At 35.6% G+C, this 23233-nt stretch overlaps 1 protein-coding gene across 1 annotated transcript in view; it reads left to right on the top strand.

The window, feature by feature from the left end:
* Positions 1-23233, top strand: part of ARHGAP6 (Rho GTPase activating protein 6) — a 675128-nt gene that overhangs the window by 126205 nt on the left and 525690 nt on the right. The window lies entirely within an intron of this gene.

Below are 23233 nucleotides of genomic sequence, written 5' to 3'. Positions count from 1 at the left end.
ATTGAGAGCCAGACATAGAGATGGGAGGTCCTGGATTCAAATGTGGTCTTAGATATTTCTTGCTTTGTGACTCTGGGCAAATTAAATTACTTAATCCCCATTGCCTTACCCTTATCACTCTTCTTCCTCAGAACCAGTGAAGAAGTCTATGTAATGCAATCTTAAATACAGATCTACACCCAGGAGACAAGGTGTATATAAAGAATTTCCAGCAAACTACTCTAACAGTTGTTAGAATTAGAGAAAAGGACTCTTGGATTTATTACTTGCATGTAAATGGGTACCTTCCACTGACACTGAGTGATTGTATCCTGTCACACATATTGTATTTGTTGCTTGTTTATTTTTGAATTTGATTTTGCTTTAAGTTTACATGTTAATCTAATTGAATCTAAGATGTTCTGTTACACAATGTTACCTTCAGTTAGTATGTTTTGGTTATTAGCTGTAAGTTCTGTTACATTGTCCTTATTTGTACCATCTTCCTATGATTGTTCTATAGCTCATAGACAGGTTGGACAAACTCTTTTCCATGGCAAAATGATTGGTCCCTATGGATGGTGAATCTGTCCTCACATCCATAAGAGCTCTGTTTTGTCATGGGCAACAATTCGAATCCATAAGAATGAGACTTTACCATGACTTGCACCAGAGGAATGTCATATGTTACCTAAACAGCCTTTTTCTCTTTTTGCCCTTATTAGCTTCAAAGGATTTTAAACGACACTCAACAAATTGCTGTAGGGACTCATGGTTGTGTTTTTTGTTCTATTTTTTAAAATTTCTCAAATAGAAAATGTTATGGCAAAAGGCATACTTAAAAAGAACTATAAAGCAAAGTTCCTAAGTCTTGTGAGAATGACTTTTCATATCCCTATGTGAGAGTACTAAAGTGATAGATAGGGTGAGTGGGTGCTGAGCCAGCAGTCATGTTATGAAGCAGAGGCAGCTGGGTAGTATAGGAGATAGAGCACATGGACCCAGAGTCATGAAGATCTGAATTCAAGACCAGACCCATTCATTAACTAGCTGTGTGACCTTAAGTAACTCACTCAGCCTCTGTCTATCTTAGTTTCCTCATCTGTAGAACAGACTAGAGGAGGAAATGGATAAGCACTCAAGGTTTTTTGCCAACAAAACCACAAACAGGGTCATGAAGAGTTGGCCTTGACTGAAATGACTAAACAACAGCTATAGTTCTTAAACATTTACCAGTATCCCACTCTGTATGGCTTTGGATTAGTCATTTCCTGGCCCTCATTTTCCTTTTAGGTAAAATGAGGGAAATAGACTAGATAACCACAGATCCCTTCCACCTCTTTGGTTCTATGCTTAGTTTGTGATTCTACCAACTTTTTGATATATTGTGAAAACACAAATCCTAGTATTAACTTAGCCTTTATACAATGCTTTAAAATTTGCAAAAAAAAAAAGAGAGAGAGAAGAGAAAGAAAAAGGAAAAAGTTTTATAAGGGGCAGCTGGGTAGCTCAGTGGATTGAGAGACAGACCTAGAGACAGGAGGTCCTGGGTTCAAATATGACCTCAGACCTTTCCTTATTGTTTCTAAGATAGAAAGTAAGGGTTTTTAAAAAAAACTTTTTTTAAAGCTTCACAAATACATGTAAGTGCTTCATAATAGACTTGTGAGTTTTGTAAAAAAGATATCTCCATTTTACAGAAGGTGGCAATGAGGCTGACCAATTAAGTAATTTGTTGCTAGTTGGTATATAAATAATAATACTTTTAGATCCATTGATCACCTTCTCTTGAAGAGTTCAAGTTAATGAAGAAGAAGAATTTCAGGCAGTAGAAGTTTTGGCAGAGAGAGTGGAATGAATGTTAACTCTAAGCCAAGAAAAGGAGAAGGTACAGAGAGAGCAGCTAGAAGAAAAGCATAGGGAAAATATCATGGAAGTAGATTGTAAGCATTAGTCACCTGATGCCTTTTCTTGGCATGAACTAAGAAAAGATGGAGAGCCAAGGATTTTTTTTTCTTTTCAGAAATATTAGGCTATGACTTTCCCATAGGATCTGCCCTGAGCAGAAATCTGGAAAGAGTAGCTAAAACTAGTCATGTATGCAGTTTTTCAGGCTTTGGAAAACTAATCCTTTCAGCTAAAATGGATGTAATTACAGTCTTTTATTTCCTGTATGGAATTAACTCCTTGTTATGCTGGGAAATGAGAGTGCCCTTATGGACCTTTTGTTCTCAAAATAGTGAATTAAAGAAAAATCAGATCATAGCCATTATGGTATCTCTCACCAAGTAAAACTAATGCCTTATATAATAATGACTTCAGAGCCACAGATCCTCAATGTTAAAATATAGTGCTCATTATATTGACTTGATGTAAATATTTACAGGAAGACAACAATTGTTGTTAATTTGTTGTTGTTGTTATAGTTAATTGTTTTTAAGGTTCCCCAAGGGAAGCAACCCATTTTGTGATCTCATAAGAGACAGGGTGGGAAGACATTGTCTTGAGTTCAAATGTGACCTCAGGTACTTACTAGCTATGTGACACTGGACAAGTCACTTAAGCCTGTTGCTTCAGTTTCTTCATCTGTCAAATGAGCTGAAGAAGGAAATGACAAAGCACTCCAGTATCTTTGCCAAGAAAACCCCAAATGGGGTCATGAAGACTTGGGCAGAACTGAATAACAACAACAATAATGAATTCCTTATAGGTCCTTTCCACGTTCAGATCCTAGAGTTTATAGTGATATTCAATTGAACATCAGAGTGCACTCTTCCTCCCCTGAAAAGAAGATGAGTAGGAAGGTAAGGAAAATGGAGAGAGGGAATATCATAGATTTCAAACTAGAAGAAACTAGAAGATCTTCTAGTCCAGCCCTGATATTACAGATGGTGAAATGGAACTCTATAGAATTTGAGTGACTTGCTTTTGGTCACACAAGTAATAAATTATTTGAGCCCTGATTTGAGCCCAAGTCTATGATTTTATGTCCAGTATTCTTTGCCCTAAATGACAAAGATAGAGAAAAGAATTGATTTCATACTTAACCTTAGTTCTTTCTGTATAAAAGAGGTTAACTGAGTCCATATGTTGAATATTCTTCTCTGCTTCATTAGCAGTAGTGCAGTGTCTGGAATCAGGAAGACCAGTGTTCAGATCCCAACAAAGATCCCAGCTGTTTGACTCTGAGAAAGTCACTTAATCCTGCTTGCTTCAGTTTCCTCATGTGTCAAATGAGCTAGAGATGGAAATGGCAAGCCACTCCAATGTATTTGCCAAGAAAATCCCAAATAGGGTTGCTGAAAGTTAGATACACTAAAAGGACAGAACAACAGACTTCCTTGTCTCTGTGATTTGCATTTTAAGGTTCTTTATTACTGGATGAATTATACTACAACACATAGTTTGCATATTTCCTTCTGATGGGGTAGAGTGCTATCCAGAGTATTTCCCTGCAAATTCATTAATTCAGTCTTTCAACAAAGATTTGAGTGTCTGCAATATTCAATTGTTCTAAGTTCTGAAAATGTCCTGTACTATGCGTTAAAATGTTATGACTAGTTTTGGGATAATTTTTCTTTGATGATTTTAAATGTATTCATCTGTTGCATAATGTAAAAACATCTGGATATTTTAAAATATTAGTTGTTTTGAATAAAATAGGGAGAAAAATATCTCCCTATTTGAATGAATTGACTATCTGTGACTGAGCAAGTCTGCCTTTCATCTAAGTGATGAGATTTTATCATAGCTAATAAGATTTTAAATATTTATGCAATTGATTTCCATGTTTTTCCATACACTCATGTATTATATATCTATCATTAAATAGGGCATAGAATTTTATTTTATATGCTTAAATTTTCAGCACGAGTTTACTTAAGAAGAAATAATAAAACATTTCTGTCCAAACTGTCATGTTTAAAGTCAACCTAGATTATTCTCACAACTGTGAAATTCTCATTTCTATTTATATTCATCTTTATTCCATTTACTTTTACTGTCGAAGTTATGGTTTCACATGTCATAAGTCATAAAATGAGCTTAAAATTCATCAAAAGGCCTTAGGAAAAAACTGGTATCACTATATCTATAGATTTTTATTTCACATGTAAAGGCACTGTAGTACCATATATTGTGTTGTTGGTTTTTTTTTTATGTCAGTCAGTCAAATGCTGGAGATTCAAAAAACAATAAAAAAGTCTTCTCTCAAGGAGTTCACAGTTGAGGGAGATAACATATAAACAAATAATAAACAAGCTACATAAAGAATAAATTGGTGATAGTTATTAGAGGGGAGGAACTAGCATTGAGAGAAATAAGGAAAGGCTTCTTGTAAAAGGTATTTTTTTCTGGGACTTGAAATAACCTAGGGAAGCCAGGAGAAAGAGATAAGGAGGAAGACCATTCCAGGGAGACAGTCAGTAAAAATTCTCAGAGTTGGGAAATGTAGTGTCTTCTGGGAGAAACAAAAAGGAGGCCAATGTCACTGGATTCCACAGTACACAGTAAATCTAAGAAGACTGAAAAGGAAGGAGGTAATGAGGCAATGAAAGGTTTTAAATGCCAAATAAAGGATTTGATGTATTTGGGTACTGAGTAGTGTTTTAAGTACTAAGTAGTGTTTAAATATACACAAATACAATCTCTCACATATACTGCACACAAAGATGCTTGAAAGTCCTAGAATAGTTTTAACACAAACCTGCAGTAAGATTTTGGAGTCACCTTCTATGTATGTATATATGTATTTTGGTGAGTGTAAGATGAAATAATCGAGGAAACAAAGGTTTGATCTTCTGAACATATTGATATGTCCATATGCATGCCCATTGCCTAACCAATAAGGATCAAGTTCCTTCCTCAATTTAGGGCTAGACCCTTAATACTGATGTGGAGGGAGGACAATAAATTTTATACATTAAAAACAATTAATCAAATAAGGCCAATTAAAAAGAAAATAATATAACATTAAGTAATCTGATTTCTGATGAGGAAAAGATTAGGGACTTTTCTATGTGGGAGGAGGAGAATGAACGGGTATAAGTCCTGGAATTCAGAAAAAATGGTGTCCCACTCCTCTCAAATGTCTGTCTACAATAAAAGGAAAATGGAAAGCATGTGACATCAGTACAAGGCCAATTACAGATGAGACATATGGGTTGCTTAGGATGTACAATTGTGAGAAAATTGCTTGTATCAGTCTTTGAGTCTGCCTGTGTTTTGGTCAGCATAGCCCAGGTTCTTAGTAAAGGTTTTCTAAACATTTCGTCCAGGTGGTCCAGGTTACCAGCCATGCCGGGGTAGATTCAAATGATACAATAAGATTTTCTCCCAATTCCCATGATTGAATAAAATTTTCTCACAAGATAGAATTGAGACTAGACCCAGAATTGAATAGAAACTAATCTACTTCCAGAATTAAGTCAAAGTCAGTGTAGTTTACTCAATTCTCTTGGTGTTCTAATCTTCTCAATTACTTCAGTATGTATCTAATGTGTGTGTGTGTGAAAAAAACTAAGTACATATACACATGTGTGTGTATACACACACACACACACACACACAAACTTACATATACTTATTTGATCCTCAAAAGAATCAGCTCCTACTGAGACTGAATAGAGAAAATGACTTGCCTATGGTTACAGAGCTAGTATGTACTGGAGGCAGTACTCAGGTTCAGATTTTCACCCTGTCCACTATACTATACTGTTTCTCTAAGTCTGCATATCTTATCTTCTGTCACTAAATTGTGAGATCTCTGAGGACAAGGACTATATATTATTTCCCACCCCCCACCCCCCTGAAGTACCTAGAACAGCATTTTTCTTCAAGAACATTTTTCATGTAGCAGAAAGGAAAGTAGATCGTGTCAGAAGATCTGGCTTCCAGGAGCCAGATTCTAGAAGACCTGGTGTGACTGTGGGCAAATAATTTCATCTCTCTGAACCTCAGTTTCCTCATCTCTCATATAGGAATAATTGTGCTTTTACTACTGACCTCATTCAATTTTTTGTAAAGAAAGTGCTTTGTAAACTTGAAAGCATTATGAAAATATTAGTTATTGCTACTACTCAGAATTGTTGGTTCAATAATAAATTCAATTAGATTTTATTCTCTCTGAAAGAAGGGCTTGGTTTTCAATTACTTTTTCAATGACTGGTTATAAGCCCTGGATGAATTGAGAAAACTAAAATTTTGAACTTGTAATACTAAAAATCACATCAAAATTCTTAAGAAATCCCCCAAAATCAAATCTGCCTGAAAGTTTTCAAGCTATTTCTTTAATATTATCTTACCTAAAACTTTTGAAGAGGAACCTTCTCATTTTGGTGGATCCCAAGCTTTGTTGGCATTGCTGTACTTCTATTTGTATTCTTCCTTTGAAAGAGATCCCAATGGTAAACCGAAATACATCATCACCATCTTTATATTTTACTCACAGTTTCCTGCAAGAAGAGACAGAAAGAGATTCTGCCTTTAAAATAACCACAGATAGAATAAAATAACTGGGAGTAAAACTGCTGGAACAAATCTAGGAACTACACGAACAGCATTATAAAACATTTTTACACAAATAAATTCAGATCCAAAAAATTGGAAATATATTAATTCTTTATGCATGGGTGGAGCAAATATAATTAAAATGAAAATCTACCTAAAATACTTATATAATGCCATCCCAACAAAATTAACAAAAAGTTATTTGATTGAGCAATAATAAATAATAACAATTTATTTGGAAGAACAAAAGATCAAGAATAAAAAAAGAATTAATGAAAATAATTGAAGGAAGTTTTAGCAGATCCAGATTTTAAACTATATTATAAAGCAGCAACTACCAAAACTATCTGTTACTAAGAAATAGAAAAGTAGATCAATGGAACAGGATAGACATAACAATAAACAGTAATGAAACATTATCGTAATCTTGTTTTGATAAAAGGATGGATCCAGGCTATTGGGAAAAAAGAAATTGATTATTCACTAGATTGGATTCCCAAGGAGATCAGGGAAAAGGAAAAGAACTGTAAAAAGAGATTTTCTTAATTTCCCCCTCTATCTCATTAAGAGACAGGAAGAGCTAAGTTGACAGGAGTCTGTGTGGGAGAGCTGAAGATTATATTACCTAGATGACAAGATATATAAAGAAGGAATCAGTTGGCAGTTGAGGGCTTTTGGTTTCTGGACCTTGAGGGAACAAGTTCTCTGTCTCTTTGCCTCTGAAAGTTTTGACCACTGATCATTGGGATAGAGAAAAAAAACGGATTTAAGGAATTCATAGGGGATGCATGTTTATTAGTATAAGTAGGTAGTTAGTGAATAAATTTATATGTAGAGTAGATTAGATTAGGCCTGGCCTGGCCAGGCAGAAGAACCTGTCCTTGAAGATAGTTAGAGTGGTTTTTTTAGACATTTTAGTTAGGATTAGGGATTTAGGTATAGTAATAAGGTATTAGAGTAATACTCTCTCTTTCTTCCTTTCTATTTTCTATCTGTACTTCTTCTCAAATTAAACTGTTTGATTAAACTGCTCTCCTCACTTTTGTCAAACTTCTACCAATTGTAAAAATTAAATTATATCTCTAATAATAAAAATATTATATTTTATGAGGCTTATTAAGAATTATTAGAAATCAAGGATACAAAATAAAAACCACATGATTAGCCCATTCAAAATCCCTGCGCTTAGCTTACCACTATACTTGCTACATCATTGTAATGGAAGAAAAGAAGCCCGTGGGAGGTGTTACTTCCAGTTAAATACCAATTGTGATCTCTCCAAAGTGGTGACTCAGGTGAGATTATAGGGAATTCTGGGAAATACCAAGGACTTCTGGGTATTGAAGTCTAGGGTTCAAAATCTCCATTTTTACATTTTCCCCTGAGGCCTGAGAAAGACTAGTCTCTCCAATGGGTCTTGTCAGCTAGGAAATTACAATAATTTGAGGATAAGAGGAAAAGAGGACAAAATCAACAATTGCCAGGTGCATTGACAAAAAGCCAGTTGGGGGCACGTATTTCCCTTTCAGCATAAAAGTATACATATAAAACAAATGCATTCAAACTCAAACAGTTCAAATCACCACATCCCAAAGTTCACTCTGGATCTTCTGGGGCAGCGTGTGGTCTGTGGAGGCATCTTCATGGTGTCTTCTCCAAACAGTTCACTTTCTGGATTTGGAGAGGTAGCAAGTTTCTTAACCTAAAATTTCTTTCTCAAAAGGAACTTAAACTTTTCAATTTAAAATAATAATATGTACCCTGAAGAGGGTGATTGAAAAACACAGGGATCATTTAGGGATGCATGGCTGAGTTATGACGTATATGAATCAATTGACAAGAGAAATAAAAAACATAAAAAAATCCAAATAAAAAAAGACAATTCCTAGATGAAATATAGACTATCAAAGTCTTATGTATAAAAATTTCAAGTAAAGGAAAAATAAATCTATAATGAGTCTGTGAATCAGGGCCCAATTAAAATGATTTAAGCATTAAGCATTTACCCAATCAGTAGCCAGGACTACATAAAGTTTGCCACACTATGAAAAGGGACTAGATTATAGGAGCCAAATTTGAGATAATTAGTAGAATGTGGAACAAGGAAGACCTGCCTTTAACACATGTTAAACAACTTCAACCTCGAACCCCAAATGAGTTCAAGTCCTCTTGTCATGGCCCAAAATTTTCATCAACCCCATCAGGTCTCTGACCTTGTGCTTGATTGGCACTCAATTAACCCTTACAAGTCTGGTGAGCCAGTTAGGAGTTTGATCAATCTGTTAATCTTCTGTTCCTCACTTCTTACTATCCCTACTTTTCAAGAATAGGCCCAAAAGGTAGAAATGTAGGAAATTTTTAGGCAATTAACCATGGTGTTAGATATCATGGTACATGTAGTGAAGGAAGAGTTTCCAATCTATCTCAAACAACTCCCACTCCTGGGGAACTTTACTGAGATGTTACATCTCACAATTTTAGATTGTCTCTGGTTATTACCTTTTCTGAAATTATTCATTTTGTCAGGATTTCTGCAAGGATACCAACTTTATCAAATATTTTGTCTAGTTCTCTCTAAGAAAAAGAAGCAGCTGAAAGATAGCTTAATGGAAACTAGAGTTGCATACCTTGAAGATTGTATCTCAGATGGCCAAAACTATTCCTCAACTGAATGAAACTATCTCTCACTTTAGCCAGCCTGACTCTTCTACTGTTCCTACTTCTTATACTAAGGCATCTAAAGCAAAAACCCCAAAGAAAGAAGATACAAGCCTACTCCCCTTTAGAGAAGTACCAACCAATTACCCAAAAGAGCTAGTTAATATAAGACATCAAAGACCATTTACCCCTCAGGATATTGAGGGATTTAAACAGAACACCCCTTCTTTTGAGGAGGAGTCAATATATGTTATCAAAAAGCTGGAAAACATATGCCAACAATTTGATCCAACCTGAACTGACTTTGAGCAGTTGCTAGACAAATTGTTAACAAAAAGGGAAAATAATAAGGTTATTACACTTACTAATAATGAGGCCAGGGGAATGGGAGCAGTTTGCTGGCCTTTGATAGACCCCTAATGGGATTTTAATGATGAATACAACTACACGATATTATGTCAAGCTAGGGAGGCAATACTCAAATCAATGAGAGTATGTTCTGATAGACTGGATACCTGGACAAAATTTGAAAAACTAAAACATGAACTTGGAGAGAATCCTTCACAGATCATGGACCAACTTGTAGAGCTGGGAGGAAGATATATAGACCTAGATTTGGGCAGAGAAAGGGATGTTAGACAATTGAGAAGGCAGTTCGTGAAAAAATGTAGCAGGGTGGTCAAGGACTGTTTTAAAACCAGTTGTCCTAAGTGGTCAAACATGGGCCTTGATGAATTAAGAAGAGTGGCAGTATATGTATATAATGGACATAAAAGGAAAGATGATGATGATAGTGATTTAGTGGAAGCATAAAGAAAGGAAATAAAAGTATTAAAGAGAAAACTGGAAAAAAGAGATATTATGGGGTAGCTATAGCTCCTGTGGAAGAATCTACAAACCAGAGACCTATGTGTCACTTATGTGGAAAAAGGGGACACCTAATGTTAAAATTGCAGTTGCTGGACTCAAATATTCAATAATTTTAGAAATAATGGTGGAAACTTTAGGAACAACTATTCTAGGAAAACAAATATTTTAGGAATAATAATAACAACAGAAATAATTACAGAAATAAAAGCTATGGAAATTATGGGAATGATAGAAACAATAATCCAAATGAGGCAAATGATATGTTACAATATATCCAAAATGGGGCATATTCACACAATATCCAAAATGTAAATCCTCCTCAACAAGAGGAATCTCAGAGAGGTGCACACAGACCTTTATGAAGGTTTGAGAGTGTGGAAAGGAAAACTGTGAATCAAGCTTTTACATTTCTTCCCACTGAGGTGGAGCAGACAGTGGTTGGAATGTGATGTGAAGGGGGAGTGACAGAGTGAGAGAAGGGGATTGTGGGAGAAAGTGCTAATGGAAGGGTCTTTGCCCTCTGAACTTGGCTGAGTGTGGAGCAAAGAATTGGAGCTCTATATCCCAACCTGTGGAAAATTTTGCCTCCATTTCCCTTACCCAGAAGAAAAAGGTTCCTATATGTTTGAGAGCATCCATTACAGGAAGAACAGACAACAACTGCTGAGAAGGGGAGTATCCCTTAACTTCAGGGGGTCACCCTGAAGATCCTTTCTATACCTTGACCTTCCCAAGAAGGACACTTGCCACTTGTTAAGGTAGGAGAGAGACATTGGTTAGCTAAGAAGAAGATAGATAAGTTTAAGCTGAGACATTTTGGCTCAGCTGAAGAAAACTAGAAACCCAGTAGGGTCTCTGCTTCCCTCAAACCTCTCCCCTTTCTTGATTTACTAAAAGTATTAAACTACTTAAGAAATTGAAAATAGCAGTCAGATTCATATTGAAGGGAGAACAAAGAACAAGAGGCTGGTGGCTAAGATAGCCAATAGCCTAAGTGAAACAATGAGAGCCAACAGTAAGTCTGTTTGCCTGACAAGGGGAAACCCTGGGGTTCAACTACTAGTCAAGCCTCCACTAGTCCCTAGAAGTTCTCTCAAGGACACTGGTCCTGTCATCATTAACCTAACCTTACCCAGGGTACCTCTCTTGTGGATTGAGTGAAAGGAAATTTCAAAGACAGCCTCTCAGCCACAGAGGGTATTCCTCCATTTTAACCCTCCAGTCCTCTAGAGACTCTCTATCTTTTCACCTTCTCCATTCCCTGTTACCAACCCTTCCTTATCCCCAGTACCTCTTAAGGTTTATGGAATCAAAGATTGAAACATTTGATCTTCCAGACACTGATATAATTACACCAGTCATCTCAGTCCATTCTTTCCTGGATAGCAATGAACCACATGTAACACTGAAAGTTGGAAATACGTTATATGATTGTCTTCTAGATACTGGAACATCAAGATCTGTACTGGTGAGTACACCTGATTCTAATTGTAATTCTATTGGCTCTATTAATGCTCTCTCTCTCTCTCTGTCTCTCTCTCTCTCTCTCTCTCTCTCTCTCTCTGTGTGTGGGCAGGGGGAGGGGGGTTTGTAGCATCTCTGACAGCCTGAAAGGCTTTCACCACAAATGGTGCCTGTTGGACCTTTATCTTTGGAACATTAATTCCTTCTACTGCCTAACTCCCCTATGAATTTATTGGGGAGAGATCTTTTGTGTAAATTAATAGCCATGATAATATGTAATCATGATGATATTACATTAGACTTACTTGATGAATCTCTAAATTTGTTACCTGTATTCTTTCTAGATAGTCAGGAGATGGATAAAACTCCCAACTTTTTTTTTAAACTCTTACCTTCCATCTTGGAGTCAATACTGTGTATTGGCTCCAAGGCAGAAGAGTGGTAAGGTCTAGGCAATGGGGGTTAAGTGACTTGCCCAGGGTCACACAGCTAGGAAGTGTCTGAGGCCAGATTTGAACCGGGGACCTCCCATCTCTAGACCTGACTCTCAATCCACTGAGCTACCCAGCTGCCCCCAAATCTCTCTGGGCTACATCTTTTATCAATGTAGGCCTACTTAAAATAGCTGCTCTGGTTCAAATTAGAACAAGAGGTGGCCCACCTCTGTCCATTCTTCAATATCCATTATCAAAAAAAACAATAGAAGGAATTAGCCCAGTGATAAATTTTTTAATTAATCAGAAAATAATAATCCCATGCAAATCAGAATATAATACACCTATCTTGCCTATTAAAAATGAAAATTAGATGAAAATGGAAAGCTCGTTTGTTGATTTGTTCAAGATTTAAGGGTTATTAATAATCATGTCATCAAAAGACACCCTATTGTTCCAAGTCCATCAACTATTATTTCCTCTATTGCTACTACTGATAAATATTTCACAGCAGTAGAATTGTGTTCCACCTTTTTTCAATACCCATCCACGAAGATTACCAAAACATATTTGCATTCACCTATGTGTTCTACAATATTTATAGCAGTTCTTTTTGTGGAGACAAAGACGTGGAAATTGAGGAGATATCCATCAATTGCAGAATGACTAAACAAATTGTGATATTTTATTGTGAAGGAATATTAATGTACCTTAAGAATCCATGAGAATATTAATTAAAAAACTTGAGAAATGAAAAGAACCAAGGAACATTATATACAGCTTTAGATTTAATATTTGTAGAATAACTTGTGAATATTCACTTCCAGAGAATGAATTGAAAAATGGAAACATGAAAAAAATAATTTATATTATTTATGTATATTATTATTTATATTATTAAAATAAGTAAGAAAGGCTGCCTTTGATATGTCTTTCTGGCTTTACATCAGAAACCACAGAGATTTACGAAGAAAGCACACTTTAGTGTAGGACTCATAGCTGATAATGACATGTTTAAAGGATTAAAACCAAACTCTTTTAAGACATTCAGCTACCCCCCAAAATTCCTCCAATAGTCAACCTTTTAAAAATCTTCCTATTGCACTCCCCAAACTCAGGTTCCCCAACCGTGTCAAGTAAACACTCTTCAAAAACTCATAAAAGCAGCCAAATCAGGCTCTGAAAAACCAGTTGTCGGGATTAAATGGAACAACTAGTGGTGATGAAAATGAAAGTGAATGGCCTCACATTGCAACATCAATTTAAAAGACTCAGGTGTCTATATATATATACATATTGTACCTTGATTCCCAAGACAAAAGGTCACATGTGCTTTGAGTAAAGATTTGGTACCACTATGGTTTAGTGTTTCTGTGAGTGCTACAAGATTAACAATAAGAACCATCATTCTATGACACATGTAAAACCCAATGGAGTTGCTTCTTGACTATGGGAGGGGGATGGGATGAGGGGAGGGAAAGAACAGGAACCACATAACCATGGAAAAATATTCTAAATTAATTAATTAATTAAAAAAAAGAAATATCATTTTATGAAAAGCTACCAAGAGCAGAAGTCCCTGAGAGCCTCCAGAGGAAAAAAAGACGCTGTGTATGGAGGCCATGTTCTAGTACGTTTTGAATTAACCTTGCATTTCTCTTCAGTTCCCACGTGCAACTCAGGACTACAAAAAAACCTTGCCCCATAAATATATGACCAAAACCTGTTGGGATGTTAAAATTTCCAACACAGGTTGGAAGCATCTAATTCTGCGCATTTCTGGTGATTCCCATTCATCTTTTCAGCCCATGTGGGTAAACCTTGGTTTTATAATGGCAGACCAGTTACTTTCTTTTGAGCTCACAGGTGTTACTACAAATGAAGTGCCCATCTGTATTGGTACCATTTATAGTCCACTTTAAATTTTCCCCAATTCCAAGGCATTCAGGCAAACAACATCATTGAGATAACAATACACAACCCCGAAGTCTCTCAAATTACAATCTTCTCACAAGAAAACCAAAAACATAAATTCAGTTTTTAATCCTAAGAACTAATAACTGTTCAATTTGGGTCTCAAGAGCCTTGGGCTTCAATATTCTTCAGACTTCTTGTTTCCCTTCCCCTTTTGTCAATTATTTTATCTTGATCAACCCTATAATAAAAGGAAATCAGTTTTATCTGTCATGATTTATTCTAATGAATTCTCTAAAACCAATTGTATTATCTTCACATGTTAAGTTGTAGTGATTGGTACTTCACATACTCTTTAATGATCTTTCCAAGATATTTGTCTATAATGCCAGCCAAGCAGGTTGGGTTATGATTTTTTAAATCCCCATTTTTCCCTTTTCTGAAAACTGTGAAATTTGCTTATTTCCCATCCTAAGGTACCTCTCCTTTTGCTCATCCTCTCTCTCTCTCTCTCTCTCTCTCTCTCTCTCTCTCTCTCTCTCTCTCTCTCTCTCTTACGGAACATTTCATGGTTTATTTATTTATTTTATTCATTTTTTATATGCCTGGTTTTATTCCTTTTCTTTTTTTTTGTTTTTGGATTTGAAAATTTATTTATTTATTTTTTAATTTTATTTAGTCAATTTAGAATATTTATCCTTGGTTACAAGTGTCATGTTCTTTCCCTCCCCTCCCCCCAAACCCCTCTCCACATTGCCAACACATTTCACTGGGTTTTACATGTGTCCTTGATCAAAATCTATTTCCATATTGTTATGTTTGTACTTCGATGATCATTTAGAGTCTATATCCCCAATCATATCCCCATTAACCCATGTGATCAAGCAGTTGCTTGTCTTCTGTGTTTCTGTCCCCACAGTTTTTCCTCTGAATGTGTGGATAGTGTTTTTTCTCATAAGTCCCTCCGAATTGTTCTGGATCATTGCCTTGCCACTAATGGTGAAGTCCATTGCATTCGATTGTACCACAGCATAGCCATCTCTGTGTACAGTATTCTTCTGGTTCTGCTCCTTTTACTCTGCATCAATTCCTGGAGGTCATTCCAGGTCACATGGAATTCCTCCAGTTCATTATTCCTTTGAGCACAATAGTATTCCATCACCAACACATACCCAATTGGTTGCTTCCTTTCTAATTTTGGTTGCATTGGTTTTGTTTGTACAAAACTTTTTTAATTTAATGTAATCAAAATTATTTATTTTACATTTTGTAATTTTTTCTAACTCTTGATTGCTCTTAAAATTTTTCATTTCCCAGAGATATGACAACTATAGTATTCTGTGCTCACATAATTTACTTATAGTTTCCTTCTTTATATTCAAGTCATTCACCCATTCTGAGTTGATCATGATGTAAGATGTGAGATGTTGAACTAGACCCAATATCTCCCATACTGTCTTCCAATTTTCCGAGCAGTTTTTATCAAAGAGTGGATTTTTGTCCCCAAAACTGGGATATTTGGGTTTATTATAGACTGCCTTGCTAAGGTCACTTACCCCAAGTCTATTCCACTGATCCAACTTTCTGTCTCTTAGTCAGTACCATATTGTTTATTTTATTTTATTTTATTTGGTCAATTTCAAACATTATTCCTTGGTTACAAAAATAATATTCTATTCCTCCCTCCCTTCCCCAAACCCCTCCCATAGCTGACACGCAATTCCACTGGGTATTACATGTGTCCTTGATCAGAACCCATTTCCATGTTGTTGGTGTTTGCATTAGGATGTTCATTTAGAGTCTAACTCCCCAGTCATATCCCCTCAACCCATGTAATCAAGCAGTTGTTTTACTTCTGTGTTTCTACTCCCACAGTTTTTCCTCTGAATATGGATAATGTTCTTTCTCATAGATCCCTCTGGGTTGTTCAGGAACACTTCATTGCCACTAATGGAGAAGTCCATCACATTTGATTGTACCATAGTGTATCCATCTCTGTGTACAATGTTCTCTTGTTTCTGCTCCTTTCACTTTGCATCATTTCCTGAAGGTTGTTCCAGTTCCCATGGAATTCCTCCATTTTATTATTCCTTTGAACACAATAGTATTCCATCACCAACATATACCACAATTTGTTCAGACATTCTCCAATTGAAGGCTATCCCCTCATTTTCCATTTTTTTTTTGCCACCACAAAGAGTGCAGCTATGAATATTCTTGTACAAGTCTTTTTCCTTATTATCTCTTTGGGGTACAAACCCAGCAGTGTTATGGCTGGATCAAAGGGCTGACAGTCTTTTAGCTCCCTTTGGGCATAGTTCCAAATTGCCCTCCAATGGCTAGATCAATTCATAACTCCACCACCAAAGAATTAATGTCCCAACTTTGCCACATCCCCTCTAGCATTCATTACTTTCCCTTGCTGTCATGTTAGCCAATCTGCCAGGTGTGAGGTGGTACCTCAGAATTGTTTTGATTTGCATTTCTCTGATTATAAGAGATTTAGAACACTTTTTCATGTGCTTATTGATAGTTTTGATTTCCTTTACTGAAAATTATCTATTCATGTCCCTTGCCCATTTATCAATTGGAGAATGGCTTGATTTTTTGGTACAATTGATTTAGCTCTTTATAAATTTGAGTAATTACACCTTTGTCAGAGGTTTTTGTTATGAAGATTGTTTCCCAATAGTTATTTCCTTTCTAATTTTGGTTACATTGGTTTTGTTTGTACAAAATCTTTTTAATTTGATGTAATCAAAATTGTTTATTTTACACTTTGTGACTCTTTCTAAGTCTTGCTTGGTTTTAAAATCTTTCCTTTTCCAAATGTATGTATACTTTCCTTTTCCAAATGACATGTATACTATTCTGTGTCAACATGATTTACTTATAGTTTCCTTCTTTATGTTCAAGCCATTCACCCATTCTGAGTTTATCTTGGTGTGGGGTGTGGGATATTGATCCAAACCTAGTCCCTCCCACACTGTCTTCCAATTTTCCCAGCAGTTTTTATCAAATAATGGATTTTTGTCCCATAAGCTGAGATTTTTGGGCTTCTCATAGACTTTCTTGCTAAGGTCACTTACTCCAAGTCTATTCCACTGATCTTCCTTTCTGTCTCTTAGCCAGTACCATATTGTTTTGATGACCATTGCTTCATAGTATAGTTTGAGATCTGATACTGTTAGGCTCCCTTCCTTCACAATTTTTTTTCCATTATTTCCCTGCATACCCTTGATCTTTTGTTCTTCCAAATGAACTTTGTTGTGTTTTTTTCTAATTCTGTAAAAAAGTTTTTTGGTAGATCAATGAGTATGCTACTAAATAAGTAAATAAGTTTGGGTAGGATTGCCATTTTCATTATGTTAGCTAGTCCTATCCATGAGCAGTTTATGTTTTTCCAATTATTTAGCTCTAGTTTTAATTGTGTGGAAAGTATTTTTAAATTGTGGTCATATAGTTCCTGTGTTTGTCTTGGCAGATATATTCCTAAGTATTTTATATTGTCTAGGGTGATCCTTCTAATTCTTGCTGCTAAGATGTGTTGGAGAGATATAGAAATGCTGATGACTTCTGTGGGTTTATTTTGTACCTTGCAATTTTGCTAAAGTTGTTGAATATTTCGACTAGCTTTTTAGTTGATTCTCTAGAATTCCTTAAATAGACCATCATATCATCTGCAAAGAGTCATAGCTTGGTATCCTCATTGCCTATTTTAATACCTTCAATTTCCTTTTCTTCTCTAATTGCTACTACTAGTGTTTCTAGTACAATGTTAAATAATAGAGGTGATAATGGACATCCTTGTTTCACTCCTGATCTTATTGGGAATGCATCTAGTTTATCCCCATTGCAGATGATGTTTGCTGATGGTTTTAGATATATGGTATTTATTATTTTTAGGAAAGGTCCTTCTATTCCTATACTTTCTATTGTTTTCAATAGGAATGAGTGTTATATTTTGTCAAAGGCTTTTTCTGCATCTATTGAGATAATCATGTGGTTCTTGTTGGTTTGCTTGTTGATGTGGTCAATTATGTGGATGGTTTTCCTAATATTGAACCATACTTGCATTCCTGGTATAAATCCCACCTGATCATAATGAATAACCCCCGTGATGACTTGCTGGAGTCTTTTTGTTAGTTTTCTATTTAATATTTTTGCATCTATGTTCATTAAGGAGACTGGTCTATTGTTTTCTTTCTCTGTTTTTACCTGCCTGGTTTTGAAATTGGTACTATTTTTGTGTCATAAAATGGATTTGGTAGAACTCCTTCTTTCTTTGCTTATTATGTCAAATAGTTTGTATAATATTGATATTAGTTGTTCTTTGAATGTTTGATAGAATTCACTTGCGAATCCATCAGGCCTTGGGGATTTTTTCTTAGGGAGTTCTTTGATGGCTTGTTCAATTTCTTTTTCTGATATGGGATTATTTAAGAATTCTATTTCTTCTGTTAATTTGGGTAATTCATATTTTTGTAAATATTCATCCATATCATCCAGATTGCCATATTTGTTGCCATAAAATTAGGCAAAATAGTTGTTCTTTTTTAAACCCTTACCTTCTGCCTTGGAGCCAATATTGTGTATTGTGTATTGGATCCAAGGCAGAAGAGTGGTAAGGGCTAGGCAATGGGGATTAAGTGACTTGCCCAGAGTCACACAGCTCGAAGTGTCTGAGAGCTGACTTGAACTTAGGACCTCCCATCTCTTGGCCTGGCTCTCAATCCACTAAGCCACCCAGCTTCCCCCAGGCAAAATAGTTTTTTATGATTGCCTTAATTTCCTCTTCATTAGAGGTGAGTTCTCCCTTTTCATCTGTGATGCTGTTAATTTGTTTTTCTTCTTTCCTTTTTTTTATTAGATTGAATAGTACTTTCTCTATTTCGTTTGTTTTTTTTTCAAAATACAAGCTTATAGTCTTATTTATTAATTCATTATTTCTTTCCCTTTTGATTTTATTAATTTCTCCCTTAATTTTTAGGATCTCTAATTTAGTTTTCATGTGGAGATTTTTAATTTGTTCGCTTTCAAGCTTTTTGATTTGCATGTCCAATTCTTTGACCTCTGCCCTCCCTAATTTATTGATATATGAACTCAAGGATATAAATTTCCTCCTGATTACTGCTTTGACTACATCCCATAGATTTTGAAAGGATATCTCATCATTGTCATTTTCTTCAATGAAATTATTGTTTTTATGATTTGTTCTTTAACCAATTTTGGAGAATCATATTATTTAATTTCCAATTAATTTTTTTGACTCTCCATGTACCCTTACTAATTATTACTTTTTTATGTTATGATCTGAAAAGGTTGCATTTATTATTTCTGTTTTTCTGCACTTGTTTGCCATGTTTTTATGCCCTGGTACATGGCCAATCTTCGTGAATGTACCATGTGTTACTAAAATGAAGATGTATTCCTTTTTGTCCCTATTTATTTTTCTTCACAAATCTACTAACTCTAATTTTTCTAAGATTTAATTCACATCTCTTACCTCTTTCTTATTTAATTTTTGATTTGATTTATCAAGATTTGGTAGTGGAAAGTTCAGGTCTCCCACTAGTATAGCTTAAATATCTATTTTCTCCTTCAACTCCACTAGTTTCTCCTTTAGAAATTTGGATGCTATGTCATTTTGTGCATACATGTTGATTACCAATATTTCCCTATTTTCTATACTGCCCTTTTTCAGGATGTAATTATCTTCCCTATCTCTTTTGATCACATCTATTTTTACTTTGGCTTTGTCAGATATCATGATTGCAACTCCTGCCTTCTTTTTCTCAGTTGAGGTCCAATAGATTTTGCTCCAACCTTTCATTCTAACCTTATGAGTATCTACCTGCCTCATGTGTATTTCTTGTAATGAACATATGGTAGAATTTTGGTTTCTAATCCACTCTGCTATTTGTTTTCTTTTTATGGGTGAGTTCATCCCTTTCATGTTAAAAGTTATGATTGACACTGGTGTATTCCCCAATATATTGGTATCCTCTCCTAGTTCTGTCCTTTCTTCTTTTGCTATATATTTTTAAACCAGTGGTTTGCTTTTAATCAGTCCCCCTAATCCCCACCTTTAATATGCTTCCCTTTCTACCCCGTCCCTTTATTACTCTAGGGTCTGTTAAGTTCCCACCCCCTCTCTTTCCCTCCCTTTTTGTGTTCCCCACCCCATTCTCCTCCTTAGTTTTCCTTTTTCACTTTCCTTGCATGGTAAGATAGAATTCGATACCCCCAATGGATATAGATGCTCTTCCCTCTCAGAACTACTTTCACTGAGAGTAAGTTTTAAGTATTACCTATTAGCACTCTCTTCCTCTCCTTCTTATAATAGTATTCTTCCCCTCCCCTTCTCATGTGCCTCTTTGTATGATATAGATGATCTTATTTATCTTATTTTTTCAGGTTTCTTTTGGTGCCATCTTCTATTTCCTCCCTCCCTTTTTCTTTTTTTATATCATCTTATACCACTTATTTCCCCAATCCCTTCCTGTGAATGATTCTTCTAATTACTATATATAATAGTGAATATAGTTTTTGAGAGTTACAAATAACATTTTCCCATAAAATAATACAAACAATTTAATCTTATTGAAGCCCTTAAAGAATGAAGTTTAAATTAAAAAAAATTGTTTCCCTTTCCCCTCTCTTTCTTATTTACCTTTTCATGTTTCTCTTGATTTTTGTGTTTGTATATCAAACTTTCCACTTAGTTCTGGTCTTTACTTTACAAATACTTGGAAATCTTCTATTTTGTTGAATGCCCATACTTTCTCCTGAATTATGTAGTCAGTTTTGATGGGTAAGTGATCCTTGCTTGAAGACCCAGTTCTCTTGCCTTTCTGAATATCATATTCCAAACCTTGTGCTCCTTTATTGTGGAAGCTGCCAGATGTTGTGTAATCCTGATTGGTGGTCCTTGATATCTGAATTGTCTCTTTTTGGATTCTTATAAAATTTTCTCCTTAGCTTGAAAGCTCCTGAATTTGGCAATTAAATTACTGGGGGTTGTCTTTTGAGGATTTAGTGTAGAGGGTGTTCTGTGAACTTTCAATGTCTATTTTCCCCCCTTGTTCAAGAACATCAGGGCAGTTTTCTTGAATAATTTCTTGTACTATGGTGTCAAGATTTCTGTTTCTTTCTGGGTTTTCAGGTAGACCAATGATTCTCTTTTTTCTCTTCGTGATCTATTTTCTTGATCTGTCATTTTCTCAGCGAGATATTTTATTTTTTCTTCTATTTTGTCAGTCTTTTGACTTTGCTTTATTAATTCTTGATGTTTTTCAAAATTATTGGCTTCCAGTTGCTTAATTCTGGTCTTCAAAGGCTTGTTTTCTGCTATTATCTTTTGATTTTCCTTTTTGGTTTGGTCTATCTAAGCTTTTTTATGGCTTCCAGTTGTTTTTCCAATTCAGCATTCTTGTCCTTTAAACTGTTATTCTTCTTTTTTGGACTATTTCCCAGGTTTCTTTGCAGAATGCTTCCATCTTTTGGTAAGCTCTGATTTAAATTCTTCAAAATCTTGTGGCCAATTTCTATTTTTTTGGAAGGTTTTAGTTCATTTTTTGTATTTCTTCCTCCTCTATTTCCTCTGTAGTCTGGATTTTTCCTCCATAAAAATTATCCAGGTTCAAAGCCTTCTTGTTTTTCTTGGTTTTGGGAAGTTGTTGCCCCTGGGCACTGTTTGCCATCACTATGGTGGTTTTTCCTTACCTTTCCAGTCAGAAATCTGAGTGAGGATGGCAGGCTTTCTATGTATGGAACTAAGGAGCAAGATTTTTGCCTGAGGCCACCTCTTGAGTCTCTTCAGCTTCTACTGTTTGCTGCCCTTCTCTGTGCTATCTCCCTGCAGTACCCAAGGTCTGTGCTCTTCAGTCTGCTGGGATCTCAGGTTTAGCTGCTCTCAGGAGGCTCTTCAGCTTCTACTGTTTGCTGCCCTTCTCTGTGCTATCTCCCTGCAGTACCCAAGGTCTGTGCTCTTCAGTCTGCTGGGATCTCAGGTTTAGCTGCTCTCAGGGGTAGGTTGTTGTTCTTAGTGAGCTGCCAAAGTCCTTGCGGTGCCCCCCCCTAACTTACTGATTCTAGCATGTGCTGGTTCTGACTCTGACTTTGTAGGTGGGGTGAGAGAGGATTGATCAGCTTGTTTTTTGGTGGAACCTTTTTTCACCCCCTTATAGTTTGGAAATGCCCAAATCCCATGTGCCTTCAATGCTGTGCCCTACTGTAGAGTCCCTTAGTTCATATGAATTTGGATTTTTTTGTTTTGTTTTTTTGAGGTAGTTTATATTGGTAGGTGGTGAGGAGAGGAAGAGTCCTGCATCTAGATTGCCACCATGTTTACCCAGAAGTCCTCATGATATTTCTTAATAGCAGTTTTATCAATTACATCTGCAAACTTTTTTACAATATTTATCACATCCATCCCTTAATTTCCTTTCACACTGTCTGTAATCCTGGTTGAGACTTCAATTTACTTTTAACTTGGACTTATAGTCACTTGTCTCTTTCAATCATTCATTCCTCTTACGTGGTCTCCACTTTTGCAAAAGATCTCCTAATTCCTTCTCAAGTTTTTATCAAGGACACCCCTGAACAATAATACTTCCAGTGTTTAAACAAAAATTTTATAGAGATGAATCAGTAGTTCATTTTATCTTCTTTATCACTATTTTTGGGTGAAGTGTACCCCAAATTATTTTTTTTCTAATTCTAAAATGGAGAGGAACCCACTCTTTCAAATATCTTGACAATTTATTCCTGAGATTCCTTTTAATTACATTCCATCTAAAATGAATTTCTTCTCTATGTATTTGATCAGATCTAGCTGTTCTTCCTTAATTCCTTCTTCCAAAGTGTCATTACTATTTCTTCACATAGTACATTGGGTACCAAGATGATTGAGTCCAAATGTCATAGCTCCACTATTGTTGCTGATGAAAATAGATCTCCCAGCAGATGTGTTCTATTTCCCACCCATTATTGTCCTCCTTCCAGTTTCTTCTATAATACTCTTGGGTGATCTGGTTTAGCAGGATCTAATGCCAAGGATTTTTTTTTTGTGCCAGGCTCATTTTCTTTTAATTGCATTTTGCTTATTTGAGGCAGTACTTGGAGTTTTCCACTATCACCATACTTTGCAATGCTTTAAAAATGAGCTAGCACTCTAAAACAGAGAGGTACTTGGCATGAAGATAAAGAACTGCCTGGCTGTGGTGATTTCTTCGCTATTTTAGCTCCTTTGTTGTGGCAACTATTTTCATCAAATAAACTTCTCTAAGAAATGGTGATAACCTAAGTGAATATCTTTGCTTTACCTATTTACCATGCATAATAATTATTATCATTACACTATATTATTAAGAATTGATACTGTTGAATATTCTTATGCAAGTTGA

Source organism: Monodelphis domestica, chromosome 8, assembly GCF_027887165.1.
Source record: "Monodelphis domestica isolate mMonDom1 chromosome 8, mMonDom1.pri, whole genome shotgun sequence".
In the NCBI taxonomy this organism is placed as follows: domain Eukaryota; kingdom Metazoa; phylum Chordata; class Mammalia; order Didelphimorphia; family Didelphidae; genus Monodelphis; species Monodelphis domestica.
This window is presented reverse-complemented; position numbering and strand designations above follow the sequence as displayed.